General features: G+C 36.5%; 1 non-coding gene across 1 annotated transcript; it reads right to left on the bottom strand.

Annotated features, from left to right (window-relative positions):
• Positions 1-10,479: 10,479 nt before the first annotated feature.
• Positions 10,480-10,585, bottom strand: LOC128280322 (small nucleolar RNA R71). Its single transcript, XR_008270502.1, has one exon. It is a non-coding gene; the product is annotated as a small nucleolar RNA R71 (small nucleolar RNA).
• Positions 10,586-16,409: the final 5,824 nt, after the last annotated feature.

Below are 16,409 nucleotides of genomic sequence, written 5' to 3'. Positions count from 1 at the left end.
CCACATGCTAGTGGGCCCTAGACAAGTAAACCACACGGACGTGTGGAGATTATTGGGCCAAACTGTGTAGTCCACATGGCTAAGGCCATTTTTGGGCTTTATGGGCCACACGGGCTTGTGGGCCTATATGGGCCGCATTATGGGCTTTGAGCCCATTATCACTGTTTGATTGTTAAGGTTGCATGGGTCGCCCGAGACGAATGTGGACCTATTGTTGGGTCGGTAAGTACTGTTAGACCCTATACTAATGAAATGACTATTATACCCTTACGATGTAAAATGACTGATATACCCCTATGATATGTATGATTGTATTCGAGCATGACATTCTTGCATACACGTATGATATTATGATATCACATGTAGCATAGGGTGGGTTTGATATATTTGGAGGAAGTGTACTGTATTGGCAACTCTACTGCAATCACTGCTTAGTGCTGCAATTGGTGCTATATTTTTGAGTGTAGGGATAGGTGGGTCGATTTTATCCCCACATGGAGTGTAGGGCTGGACGGAGTGGAGTGTAGAGGATGGATGGGTAGGATTTCTGATTGCATTTCATTCTTTATTCTTGTATTGGGCTAAGGCCCATCTCGACATCGATATTGTAATGGGCTATGGCCCTAAGCGATCTTTGATCATCCATTGAAGCGGGCTTAGGCCCAAATTGTTGTTGCCTACGGTCTGGCTAGTTAATGTAAAGGGATTACACACTGAGTTTTTCATAAACTCACCCTTCTGCTTTCCTGTGCAAGTAATCCTTAGGCGGGTCGGTGCAAGTAACTGATGGAGGCCACACAACTGCTTTTGTTTCTGTTTTAACTTTTATTCTTTAAGCTATTTAAATTGGGTATTTGCTATGTAATAAGGCCTCTTTAAATTTTTTACTTTAATTTGGGATTTACTTATTTTGATTTGTATCTTTTAGTAGTAGGACGCGAGTTTTGAAAAAGATAAATATTTTCCAAAACATCATGCTATTACAACATATTTTAAAAAACTTCGACAACAAACATTGTTTTTAAAGGGTAATAACAACCAGAAATGATTAACTTTTGCTAAATCTACTTGAGTTTTTAACAACAATCAAGATACCTAAAAATTTGTAAAAGATCACTACAAGGTTTTTGATATAGTATGGACTTCTCAAACAGATTGATGCTTTTTAAAACACAGTTCAATGTGACATCGCAGATTCGGCCATAACGTCCAAGCCGGGTTTGGGGTGTTACAACTACCCCAGGGGACATACGGCCATGCAATATGACCGTGTGTCGTACACGACTGAGATACACACCTGTGTGGAAAAAAATAGGCCATTTTCATAGCCAATTTGCCACTCAATCTCAAGAACATATAACAACCAAAATAACATCATTTCAATATGTCTTTAAGCTACCAAAACATTCCAATTCATCAAACCAAAACTATCACAATTTATCTAATTCCAAATGCATTAACACACCAGTTAACAATAATCAACATAACCAACACATAATCACACCAAATAAGCCAACATATAAGGCCTCATATGCATCACAGGTTATATACCAAAATCAAACCATAAGTTCAACCATAATCAAGCCATATCTCATGGCATGATATACCTATCTCAAAACATACCACATTAATCCTTTCCCATACATCCCATACTTTGATATATATACATTTTCAAAAAGGTACCAAAAATAAAATTCGATAGTGTGGTGATGATCCTCGATGATCCCCGAGCTTCCAGTAGTTTCGATATCTATAAAATAATGCAAACACACACAAACTAAGCTTTCAAAAGCTTAGTGAGCCATATACAAATAAAGTTATCACATCTCACAATTATAAACCAATTCATTCATATGAACCATGGCATAACACAATAGCAAGTTCATATTTCTCATTTAGCTTAATTGTTCATAATCACTTACTTATAAGTACATCACATTTCCATGTAGCTCACATATCAAAAGATCATATTCATACTCACCTTTCATTACCAAATTCCATATACAGTTCATACGTACCTAATTTGGATATACATTCAAATAGTTATTCATTTCTTAGTATGCCTGTTGAACCGTACGGAATCAAATAGGATACGTGGATAGCTCGAAAAGTGCGTACAATGGCAACGTCCCATACGTGGTCTTACATGTAATCAAATATCGATGCCACTGTCCCAGACAGGGTCTTACATGAAATCAAATATGATGTCAATGTCCCAGACATGGTCTTACATGTAGATCTCAAATTGATGCCAACGTCCCAGACATGGTCATACACGAAATCACATATCGGAATCCTATGTCATGACATATGTATCCTAACTATTCCTATGGTTCGTACAGGACTTTTTGTATGTCGTCACATTATCGGATTTCTCATATTCAACTCAAATAGCCATTCGCCACTATTCATTAACATATAAAGAATAATAATTCAATTCAAACACATTTATTTGTATATCGACTTACTTCGTACTTATTCGAACGGATGAAATCGGCTAATCAATGACTTTTAACTTTTGCCGATCTAATTCCGTTTTCTTTGGTTCTTGATCTATATAAATTCAAATTTAACTCTTTTATTCAACAAATCATTCAATTCAATCCATATACACAGATTTATGACATTTTACAAATTAGCCCTCATATTTTCACATTTTAACACTTTAGTCCCTAATTCATAAAATCACAAAATACACATAATTTCATATTACACATGCTAGACTGAAATTTCCTCTAGCCCATATAAGCCCATATATATTATTTATTTCATATTTTAACCTTGCAATTTCTCATTTTCACAAATTAGCCCAAAATACTCAAATTCATCAAAAATCCAAACACAAAACATATTATTCCAGCACATATCTTTCATTTTTCATCAACTATCATCACATAGCTCACAAAAGCATTTGTGGCATAATTCAAAATCATCATCAAATTCAGAAATTGAGATGTGGGCTTGATAGATTTTTAAGCAACAATCTCAAAAACATAAAAATCATAAAAAACCAAGCAAAATGCATACCTTAATCAAGCTTATCAATGGCCGAATAGTTTAAGCATTCAAATCCTATCTTTTTCTTTTATTTTTGGTGTAAAGATGAACAAAATGATCACCATTTTCTTTTATTTTAATTAATATAACATTAATAAGCCATTTACTAATTTAACATTACTATTTTTATTTAAAAACCACTAAGTAATGTCCAACTTTGTCCATGCATAATTCCAATGGTCCATTTACATTTCAAGGACCTCACATTTAATAAGACACATCAATTCGGTACTTAATCAAATAGAATGCCACTTTTGTATTTTCTTCGGTTTAGTCCTTTTTATCGAATCGAACACACAAATGGTAAAATTTTCATGCGAAATTTTCACACATATCATATATCATGCTATAAACATGGAAAATAATATTAAAAATACTTTTCTAACTCAAATTTGTCGTCTCAAAACCACTATCTTGACTAGGGTCCAAACCGGGTTATTATAACTCTCCCCTTTTAGGAATTTTTGTCCCCGAAAATCTTACCTTTGAACAGATTTGGATATTACTGTCTCATAGCATCTTCGGGCTCCCACGTAGCCTCTTCAACACCGTATCGATGCCACATTATTTTTACAAACGGAATTTTCTTATTTTGCAGTTCTTTAACCATGCGAGCTAAGATACAGAACGGTTCCTCTTCATAAGTCATATCAGAAAAAATTTCTATTTCGGACGGAGTAATCACATGCGAGGGATCAGATCGATATCGTCGAAGCATTGATACGTGAAACACATTATGAATATTTTCTAACTCAGGTGGTAACAACAATTTCTAAGCAACCAGCCTGATACGCTAGATAATCTTATATGGCCCGATAAATCTCAGACTTAACTTGCCTTTACAGCCAAATCAAAGTATTTTCTTCCATAGAGACACTTTCAAAAACACTCTATCCCCGATATGAAACTCAATATCTTTTCATTTCAAGTCTGCGTACGACTTCTGATGATCTGACACTACTTTCAAACTTTCACGAATCACTCTTACTTTTTGCTCAGTTTCTTTAATCAAATTGATCCCGTGAATCTTATTCTCACTGAGCTCAATCCAATACAAAGGTGTACGAAAGTTTCTACCATATAAGGCTTCATACGGTGCCATTTTAATGCTTTATTGAAAACTATTATTATAAACAAATTCAATCAATGGAAAATACTGTTCCCACGTGCCTTCTAACACAAGAATGCAACATCTCAACATATCCTCGAGAATCTGAATAATCCGCTCAGATTGGCTATCCACCTGCGGGTGAAAAACAGTACTGAAGTGCAATTTCGTGCCTAAAGCCTCTTGCAGTTTCTTCCAAAACCGCCAAGCAAATCTTGGGTCTCCATTTGACACAATAGACAATGGCACCCCTGCAATCTCACAATATCAGAAATGTATAACTCTGTTAATTTATTACGCAAGTAGTCAGATTGTACCAGAATAAAATGAGCTGATTTTGTCAATCGGTTGACAACAACCCAAATCGCATCTTTCTTTCTCGGAGATAGGGGCAAACCCTAAACAAAATCTATTGTTACTTTATCCCATTTCCACTCCGGAATTATAATCGGTTGTAGCAAACAAGATGGCACCTGATATTCAGCTTTAACTTGCTGATGATCAAACATTTCGAATCAAAGTCAGAGATATCTCTTTTCATTCCAGACCACCAGTAATGTTGCTTCAAATCATTATACATTTTCTTACTACCCGGATATACAGAGAGACGACTGCTATGAGCTTCTTTCAAAATCATTTGAATTAACTCTAGATTTCTTAGAATACAAATTCTATCTTGGAATCTCACACAATCATTATCATCAACTCTAATTTTGAATCAGAATTCAATTCACATTGAGCTCGTTTTGCTATTATCTCATTATTAACTTTTTAGGCATAACAAGTCTATTGTAAAAACAACGATCTTTCTTTCAATTCGACTAAAACCGAACCATCATCAGACAGAACCAAATGAGTATTCATCATACGTAAAGCAAACAATGATTTTTGACTCAAAGCATTAGCAACCACCTTTACTTTTCCTGGATGATAGTTAATCACTAGCTCGTAGTCTTTTAACAGTTCTAGGCATCTTCACTGTCGCAAGTTCAAATCTTTCTGAGTCATCAGATTCTTCAAACTTTTATGATCAGAATACACATGGCATTTCTCACCAAACAAATAGTGTCACCAGATTTTTAAATCAAAAATAATAACAGCTAATTCAAGGTCGTGCATCGGATAATTCTTTTCATGCGATTTCAATTGTCTCGAGGCATAGGCTATAACTTTGCCTTCTTACATCAAAACACAACTTAGGCCATTTAATGAAGCATAATTGTAAATCATGAATTCTTTACTATATTCTGGTTGCACTAATACTGGAGCTTCAGTCCATAAGGCTTTTAACTGATCAAAGCTCTTCTAACATTTTCGGACAATTCAAACTTAACGTCTTTCTGAAGCAATTTTGTCAACGGAGATGCAATCATCGAAAAGCCTTTTACGAATCATCGGTAATAACCAGCCAATCGCAGAAAACTGTGGACTTCAGAAACATTTCTCGGAGGATTCCTATCTAAAATCGTGAAAATTTTGCTCGAATCATCTCGTATACCAGATGTTGACACAATATGGCCCAGAAAACTAACTTCACATAACCAAAATTCATATTTACTGAACTTAACAAAAAGCTGCTTATCACGCAAAGTTTATAATACAACTTCCAAATGCTCGACATGCTCAGATTCATCGCACGAATAAATCAAAATGTCATCAATGAATACGAAAACAAATCGGTCTAAATACGGTCTAAAAATTATATTCATCAAATCCATAAAAATAGCAGGTGCATTCGTTAATCCCAAAGGCATAACTAAAAACTCACAGTGTTCGTACCTCGCTCGAAAAGCGATTTTCGGAATGTTTGAATCTTTTACGCGCAACTGATAATATCTCGATCTCAGATCTATTTTTGAAAACACAGTAGCTCCTTTTAACTGATCAAACAAATCATCAATTCTAGGCAGATGATATTTGTCCTTGATAGTCACTTTGTTCAATAGACAATAATCAATGCACATTCTCATTGTGCCATCTTCCTTTTTCACAAACAGAACAGGAGCACCCCAAGGTGAGAAACTCGATCTTGTAAATCCTCTATCGGTCAACTTTTGCAACTGAGACTTTAATTCTTTCAATTTTGTAGGAGCCATTCTATACAAAGCTATCAAATCGAAGTAGTTCCCGGTACTAATTCTATGCCAAATTCAACTTCTCGAATCGGAGATAATCTCAGAAGTTCTTCAAGAAACACATCAGGAAGCTCACAAACAACATGCACTGATTCTATCTTATTTTCAGTCACTTTCAAAATAATCATTTATGCAAAGTAGGCTTCACAACCCTTTTTCACATAATTCAAAGCTTTCATCGAAGATATCACAGCTGGTAGCCTATTTAAATCACTGGACTAAATTTGGATTATCTCGTCATTCTTGCATCTCAATTCAATAGTTTTCCATTTGCAAATTACAATAGCATCGTACAAAGTTAACCAATCTATACTCAGAATTATATCAAACTCATCAAAAGGTAATAACATTAGATCAGTCGGAAAACAAATGTCTTGAAACATTAACAGACAATTCTTGTAGACTTTATCAACCAAAACACATCTACCGAAGGGGTTTGATACTCTAATTACAAATTCAGTAGACTCTACAGGCAAAGTCATGCTATTCACTAAGTTCATGCATATATAAGAATGCGTTGATCTGGGATCTATCAATGCAATCACAGAAGTATCGGAGGTAATCCCGACACCCTAACCCGTAACCGTCGCCAGAATAGTTTAAGAGGCATTACCAGATTTGTAACTCAGTTCAGAACAATCATTTATCAATTAACGTCTTATTTCAATAACTATCATTCATTCACATTCATTATGTACTTCAAGCATACGAAGCTTAAAACGTGCATTTGTGACTAAATCAGTAACATATTAAAATTTTAAAAACTTAGAAAATTTCAACATTTCAAATGTCACACGCCTGTGTGAATGGGCCGTGTGCCTTATACGGCTACTAGACACGCCTGTCTTTTAGACTGTGTGGGAACAGGGCATACATACTGACCTGTGTCACACAGCAGAGGACACGCCCGTGTGCCAAATCGTGTAAAAACTGGAGATGATCTAACTTGGGTCACATGGCCGACCACACACCCATGTATCTAGCCCGTGTGCCCTTCGAAATGGCCACACACGCCCGTATGTCAGTCCGTGCCAAAACTGTAGGGTATATTGACTTATCAACACGACCAAGTCACATGCTTGTGTACTAGGCCATGTGCCATTTAGAGGGTATACTGACTTAATTCGAAAGGGTACCCAAGGGACACATGGCCATGCAGCATGACCGTGTGTCGCACACGGCTGAGACACACGCTCATGTCTCTGCCCGTATGGAGAAAAATAGGCCATTTGTAAAGCCATTTTGCCACCATAAAAACACAACCATTCACAAGCATAAATGACCACATTTTTACAACCCAATAGACAGCTAAAATGACTATTTCAATTCACATTATTAGCCATATCAAAACCTATCAATTACATACCCAATGACCTATTTAACATAATTCCATTTTTAATTCATTCATTTAACAGCTACATAACAAGACTTCACTTGCATAATTTCATTCCAACATTACCTTACCAAAACATACCATAATTGAACACTTAATTTAACCAAAATGAATTACCCAAAATAAGCCAAACCACATGGCTTAGCACATATACAAGATATACCAAAACTCTGATATCAAGTAACATAGTTATCATCTTTTAAACTAGCCTATACATGCCATATTTACAAATATCCACTAGTTCAAAAGTACCAATCAAAAATTGGATAGTATGATGTGGAACTCCGACTTGTCGAAACGAGGGAGCTAATGAGCCTCTATAAAACATAGAAAAAGAAACAGAGTAAGCTTTAGACCTTAGTAAGCTCGTGTAGTTCATAACTAAACTTACCATTTATACATAATCAAAGCAATACTTAAAGTGTAATCAAATCAATTTACAGACACCTAGCCACAAGTATTCATCACATGTTAGTCATTGTAAAAATACATAAAACCATCCATTAATACAATGCTTAGCATCATTCAAAATTCATATATCATTTATAACTATAGCAACATTTATAAATCGTAACTCCTCCATATAACATTATTCATACCCGTTGAACTTATTAGAAATTCAAAGGATGCTCGGGTGAATAATATCAGTAATCCGTCAATTCATTATCATTTATGCTCTTTTGAGCCATGATCGGTAAGCTCCTTAATTAATCGTAATTCATACATATTTTTATCCCATGCTTAGCATATTTTATGGATGATTTTTCCTTAAAATTGGTGAATTTGATGCAACTAATGCCTTAATTTCATGTTTTATACTTAGGTGAGCATAAGAGAGTGAAAGGAAAGAGAAACGGGCCAAAAACGGAGAAAATTGGCCAAGGTACAAAATTAACACGGCCTAGACCTCCTCACATAGGAAGACCACACGGTCGTGTCAATTTGGCAGAATCGAAGCACGACTCACACGAGTGGACCACACGCCCGTGCCTATTTAACAGGCTTGACCGTGGCCTTAAGCAATCGTACACAGGCGTGTCCTTGTTGAGCCCAAATTGAGTCCAATTCAGAAAATGACAATTTTGAGGGTTCTTAGGTATTCTAAAGCCTATAAATACACCCTAGAGGGGGAAGAAAAAGGACACACACAGAGAGGGAAGTGGGGAACTGCTCAAGGAAAGCCGATTGGTCCATCTCAGAAGCCGGATTCATCATCAAGACTGAAGATCTTCCCATAATTTCCCTTCAGAAGTTTTGGATTTTTCTTTATGTTTTTCATTTATTATTCTTCTGAGATGTTTACCTTTTTAGTTATGAACTAAAACCTTTAAATACCTAAGGGGAATAAAACTTAAGATAGATCTTGTTATTATTATCTAAATTGTATGATAAATATTTGACTTGTTCTTAATTATGTGTTCTTAATCTTGTTTTGATATTCCAGGATATTGATTCAAGTTAAGCTCTTATTCAGAGGAGGAATAGACCCTGTCTAAGAGTACATTTGTCATAATTAAGTGGAGTTGGTTGCACGCTTAGAGATAGGGTGACAAGATTTTGCCGGATTAGGGTGAAACCTAATAAGGGGATTCATAGATCGAGTTAATGCAACCCTAGGGAGTTAATTAGAAAGAGATTTCAATTATTCAACCTAGGGTTAGACATTGTTAGTCTCGAGAGGGATAATAATATAACCTAGGGATTTCTACGGATCAAGTCAAATGAATAAATCGTCCGATTCAGAGTCAAATAACAAGTGAAGTCTAGGTGGATTTTTCCTTAGGTATTGTCTTAATTCAATCATTTTTCCAAAAGTAATTTCCCAAATCTATTTTCTGTGATTTCTTAGTTTAGTTAATTAGTTAGTTAAAACAAACCCCATTATTCTTAGGCTAGATAATAAAAAGAAAGTTAATACTAGTACTTTGAGTTCCTTTGGGTTCAATAATCCGGTCATGCTAAAGCTATACTACTTTCGATAGGTACACTTGCCTTCATCGTGATAATAGTTAGTTTCAAGAACGATTCATTATAAATATTTAAAGCCTGTCACAAATATCAAGTATCATGTTTTTGGCACCGTTGCCGGGGAACTAAGATATTAGGAACACTCGACTTTTATTACTTTAGCCATTTTACTTTTATTGCAACTTAAATTTTTATTTCTTTGGTAATTCTTCATTTATTTTCTTATGGCAGGTTTTTTATAGTTATGACTAGAAGAAACCCGTCAGGACCATTACTTTTTGACAGTGAGATCGATCATACAGTTCGCAGAAACCAAAGAGAAATAAGGCGAATCTTAAGATATATAGAGAATGAGCAAGAGGACGATATTCAAACCACAACCAAGGAGATGGCTGAAAACCAAGAAAATCCACTACCTCCTGCAATTGCTGTTAATCAAAATCTTGCTTTGTGCAATATGTATGATTATGCTAAACCTAATTTAACAGAAACTGAGTCAAGTATAGTTAGACCTGCTATTGCTGCAAATTATTTTGAACTGAAACCTAACACAATTCAAATGATACAACAATTTGTTCAGTATGATGGTTTGCAGGACAAGGATCCCAATGCTCACTTGGAAAATTTCCTAGAATTTTGCGATACATTTAAAATCAATGGCGTTTCTAATGATGCTATACTTCTTCAATTGTTTCCCTTTTCATTAAGGAATAAGGCTAAACAGTGGTTGAACTCGTTACCACGAGGGTCAATCACTACTTAGGAACAAATGACCGAAAAACTTTTATTAAAATATTTTCCACCGGCTAAAACAGCCAAATTGCATAATGATATCTCTTCTTTTGTGCAGATGGATTTAGAAACACTCTAAGATTCATGGGAGAGATACAAGGACCTTTTGAGAAGGTGCCCTCACCATGGGTTATCGCTTTAGCTATAGGTTCAAACATTCCATAATGGCCTGAATCCTTCGACTTGGCAGATAATTGATGCAGCCGCTGGAGGAACTATCAATAATAAGGCACCTAAGGCGGCTTATGAATTTATTGAAGAGATGTCACTGAATAACTATTAGTGACAAGTTATGGGAACAAAGTCGACGAAAGCAACTGGTGTCTTCAACCTCGACGTAGTTACTATGCTATCTAACCAAGTAGAACTCTTAAATAAAAAGATTGACGGTTTATGTGGTTCTAATCAGGTACGTCCAGTGATGAGGTGCAATTCGAATGGAGGAGGAGTATGCACAGAATATCAACCCTTCAACCCTAGCATCGAGGAGGAACAAGTCCAATATATGGGTAACAATAGCTCTAGACCCCAAAATAACCCAGGAACCATCCCAATTTCTCGTGGGGCGGTCAAGGAAATCAAAGGCCACAACATCTTCTGGGTTTTCAACAACCACCCTACCAACAAGAAAAGAAGCCGAACCTGGAAGAAATGCTCTCAAAGTTTATATCGGTGTTAGAAACTCATTTTCAGAATACCAAGACAGCACTTAAAAATTAACAAGCATCGATCCAAGGGCTCGAAACTCAGATTGGACAGCTTGCCAAGTTGATTTCTGAACGACCATAAGGTAACTTGCCAAACAATACAGAATCTAACCCAAGAGAGCAACTCAACACAATTACTAGTCAAGATGAGGAAGGGTTAGTCACACTTGAACCAAAACCAAGGCAAGAAACTGAGATAAGCAAAGCTAAAGGTGAGGTAGACCACAATGAGCAGAACCCAGTAAGTACAGAATAGAAACCTCATGTGCTATACTCTAATGCGACAAAGAAAGACCGCTCAGATGAAAATTTTGGTAAATTCTTTAAAAATTCCTTAAACTCTTAAAAAATTACATATTAACTTACTGTTTATCGAAGCTTTATCACAGATGCCAAACACAATGAAATTTGTAAAGGAGCTTTTAGCAAATAAGCGAAAGTTGGATGAGGCTTCACATGTGAAGCTAAACGCAGTTTGCTCAGCTATTCTACAGAATAAGATACCCAACAAATTGAAAGATTCAGGGAGTTTTACAATTCCCTGCTTAATTGGTAGTTTAGATGTTAATAATGTATTAGCTGATTTAGGGGCTAGTATTTACATCATGCCTTATAAGATGTTTAAACAATTAGGTCTTGGGAAACCCAAATAGACTAGGATGAGCATTCAATTAGCAGATAAAACTATAAGGTTTCCTAGGGGTATTATTAAAGATGTGCTAGTTAAAATTGATAAATTTATCTTTCCCGTTGACTTCGTTGTTCTAGACGTAGAGGTGGATAGCAACACCCCTTTGATTTTAGGAAGGCCCTTTTTAGCAACTACTAGAACAATTATTGATGTTGGTACAGGTGAGCTCACACTTCGTGTGGGAGACGAAACAATCACCCTTCAAGCTCGCAATTCCGGCAACACATCGAAAATTGAAGGTGATTGTCTAAACCATTCTACTAAAATTGAAATATTGTGCAACCTACTTTGTAGGAAATGAGTTTGAAGGAAGTACATAAGCCATTTTCAAGCAATAGTAGAGGACCTATTCATGAAGAACGAAGGCTACAAGTCGAAGAGCTAGATGAATGGCGGACACATAAACCGAGAACACATGATAAACCAAAACTACGCTAGAATGAGCTCAATACCTCACCAAATCAACTTAAGGTTGGAGATAAAGTTTCATTAGATGTCGCAGATCCTCACATTGACACTGCTAAACCGAATGAAGAAATTCCTCTTATGGTACTTAGCATTTTCCCATTTGGTACAGTCGAGGTAAGTCATCCCAAATTCGGCACTTTTAAGGTAAACAATACCCGCCTAAAACCTTATTTTGATAAGATTCACAGCAGGAATGAAAAGTATAAACTCCTCGAACCACCATGACCATTCAATGGAAAGGGAAGTCAAGCTTAGACTATAAATAAACACTTCTAGGGAGGCAACCCGATCACTAACAATATTAATTTCTTTAAATTTTAGTTTTAACATCTAACATACTAACCGACTCATGGAACGCAGGCTTTCGAAAGCACACATGGCCAAGAACACGGGTGTGCTTAGGACCGTATGGAAACAGGGCAAAGATTTTCCCCAGCATGGGCTACGATAAATTGCCACGGCCATACGACATGGCTGTGGGCGAACCTACCAAAACAACACGGGCGTGCGACACGCCTGTGCCTTGAAACCGTGGCCGAACCTGTCAAATTAACACGAGCATGTGACACGCCCGTGGCAAGCAACCGTGGGCGAACCTGCTAAAATAACACAGGCGTGGTCCTTTATACACGGGCGTGGGAGAAGTGAACAAAGACAGACACGGCCGTGCCACATGGCCGTGCGCACTAACACTCCCAAGGTACACGAACATAAGGAAATTGTCAGACCAACCCAAATTCAAAATTTGCGAATCACACTTGTAAAAATTGGGGAACACGGGTGTGTTCCCTGGCCGTGTGTCCCAAAATCTATAAACACCCTTCACTATTCATCATCTCCATCACCCAAAATCCCTAACATTAGCTGCTGCAAGTCCACACGGCCTCCCTAACACGCCCGTGCGCCACTTTCAATCCCATTTTTAACGCTCATTCTCCTCTTTCTAGCGTTTGTTTACTCTTTTCTCTTTTATTTTACTGATTTCTAATGCTATTTATCATAGTAATCTGCACTTTTCATGTTCGTTTCATCTTTTTATCACTCAAACTTCGTATCTAGGGTAGTTATCATCCTTTTCATGTTGAAGTTCTTACTCATTTCATGATTTCTATACTCCATTTGACTATTTTACATGCACATTCATAGTTAAGTAGATAAATGTATATTTTTAAGTTTTATTTTGGTAAATTTTTTTATAGTCAGTATATTAGCCTACATTCATTCATGGTTATTGTTTCTATGGGTTTCATGCTATTAACCCCACACAAATTCATTCTTTAGATATCTCCATTACTTACTCTCATAATGTTATTTGGCACATTTACGTTGGCTATTATAGTATAGGTTAATATGTAAGTCACATGGAAAGTATTCACATTCCACTTCAATTTCCAAAACAGGTACACCATGTCATCTTCACAAAAAAAGAAAGCCACTGTCCCTGCTTCGAAGAAAAGGAAGGGAACGTCATCTTCTTCGGGTCCTACCGCGGAAAATTGTCACCCTTTCCTGTAGTTCCCTATCGGGCCCCAAGAAGAACTTTTCCAGATTCTACGAGCCCGACCCTTGGAAGTGGGCCGCTGTATAGACTGGGTCGCACTAGAACAAGTCCAACTCGCGGATGCAATTTGAACATTCCTCACCACATACCCTTGGGGGCTTTTCTTTGAGATTGTCGAGCTGACATATCTCGAACTCACGATGGAACTCTGCTCAATGTTCCATCTTCAGACCATGATGGCCCGTTTTGATGACCTGGGAACAATCCAATTTCGCCTCGGCGGTCTAGTCCGCCAATTGAATGTATACAGAGGAGTTTAGGGATGAGAACGACCTCGACACTCTCCAGTGCCACATCCACTACTCTTTCTCGAAGTGTTGGGATGCCCTCACCCCCAGCGCTGCCTCCTATAATCCTAGTCGCTCCAAGGCATCGGCTCTCCTTCCATCTCTGAGGTACTTACACACTATTTTGGCTCACACGTTAACAAGAAGGACAAAGAGAACTGGCGTCATCAACACTCACGACGCCTACTTTCTATGGTGTATGTCGCACGGGCACGCCATAGACCTTGCTTATTTCATTGCCCTCGTCATTCAACATCAGACGAAGCGGCATAGGAAGGGGGTCATCTCCATTAGGCCCTATGTGCCGTTTTTGGCTCGGTACTTCGGGCTCCTCAACACAGCAACCCAATCATCCTCCCTCACTTTCATTGGCCAGATGTCCTCACAGGGCATCTCGAGCATGCTACGTATGAGAATGATCAAGAAATAACGTGGCACCTTCCCTCCTCAGTACCGTTTCACCCAATCCACCGAGGAGGGGGCCCCGAGGACATTAATGATGATGTCCCTACACGTCACGAGGACCCACCATCTCAGCCACCATGTGACATCCCTAATTAGACCCTAATTGGAATGTGGTTTCGGGACCACAAAACCGAGTCACAAAAATTCATTTTAATTTTTGTTGCGTATATTTATGTGTAATAGTGTATGTAGGAAAAATTAAAAGTTTCAATTTAGTCTTAGGAATGTAAATTTTTCTTGAAAGGACTTAGTTGAAAAATTTAGAAAAGATGGTAGGTAATTTGTAAGGATCCAAAAACAATGAGGTGAGAAAGCTTGGGTTTGCATGTCAATTTACCCTTAAAGCATGTAGTGGCCGGCCATGAAATGATGCTATTCCACTAAGTCAAATTAAAAACAATTTTAATTGGCAAATGATGTAATAAATTTATAAGAAAAAGATGAATAAAATAAGAAATAAAGGTAAGAGTGTGTTCATCTTCCTTACCTTCTTGCAAAGCCGAAACAAAAGGGAAGGAGGAAGGAAATTGGTCTAGGGCATTCGGCTATCTTGGAGGTTAAATAAGGTAGGAGTTCATGTTATTTCTATTGATTTTTATGAGAATTTAATTAGTAGTCAAGCTCTTATTGTAACCCATATGTTGATTTTTCTTTAGTTTTGGTGACAAATTGTGCATACGGTATTATTGGATAAATGCTAAAAGGATAGTGTTTTGATGTTTTGGATAGAAATATTAGAAAGGGGAAAATATGAGCTACCTAAATAGATATATGTGAATTTAAAAGATGGTATGAACAAATGTGGAGTTTTGCTAGTTTAGGATTATTTGGCCAAGTGTTTATGTGGTGGAAATTAAGTGTTAAATGAAATGAAAATGATATTATATGGGGGTATATATATTCGGCCATATGAGTAAATATATAGATGATGTTAAATTTGATTATGTATAATGGGCCATATAGGGTACACATTGTGATATTAACTTTAATTCTCTATAATTGATCAAGTGGGTGATATTGGTTTATATGGTTAAATTTGATTTATGAATATGTATCTTGAAATAAAATATATCATAGACTATGTTACTTTGGAAGTAAGAATGCATTCGGCCTTGAGACAATCTATAAGTTTTAGTTAAGGTTCTAATGTTTTGAACAAGAATGGTTGTAAGATGAAACGAAAATTATTAAAATATATATGAGTAATTAACAAGGGTGGTTGCCATGTATATAATATTTATGTGTGTTTTATTAAAATATTTATTGGGTTAATTATAGTAATTGGATCTTAGGTGATCAATAGCCAAATGGCTTAAAGTTAGTAAAAGCATAAGGTGAATAAAAATCAAATGTTGCCGTATGATTCTTTTGATATGAAACTATTAATGTTATGGGATATAAATAACTAGCAAGGTAATTAAACTAGTTAATTTATTTATTTAAGCTCAAGAACCCAAAGGAGGAGAATCAAGCAAGGGCAAAACAAAGTGTATTGAGTAGCCATTTGGAACTGTTTCATCCGACATAAGGTAAGTCTTTGAGTAATGGAACTTAGCTTAAGATTTGATAAACGATGATATATATTTATAGGAACATAATAAATAAAATGTGACCTAATGGTTCTACTTGAATTACATATTGAAATAAATAAGTTTCTAGCATATAAGTTTAGTTATAATGAAGAATGATATGGAATACGGTAAAGATGGGACTATGAATTGGTGTAATTACCTATAGCAAAATGATAAGGAATAAGTTACTTCTATGAGCCTTAGCC

Source organism: Gossypium arboreum, chromosome 8, assembly GCF_025698485.1.
Source record: "Gossypium arboreum isolate Shixiya-1 chromosome 8, ASM2569848v2, whole genome shotgun sequence".
In the NCBI taxonomy this organism is placed as follows: Eukaryota; Viridiplantae; Streptophyta; class Magnoliopsida; order Malvales; family Malvaceae; genus Gossypium; species Gossypium arboreum.
The sequence above is the reverse complement of the archived record's forward strand: the minus strand, read 5'-3'. Positions and strand labels throughout refer to the sequence as shown.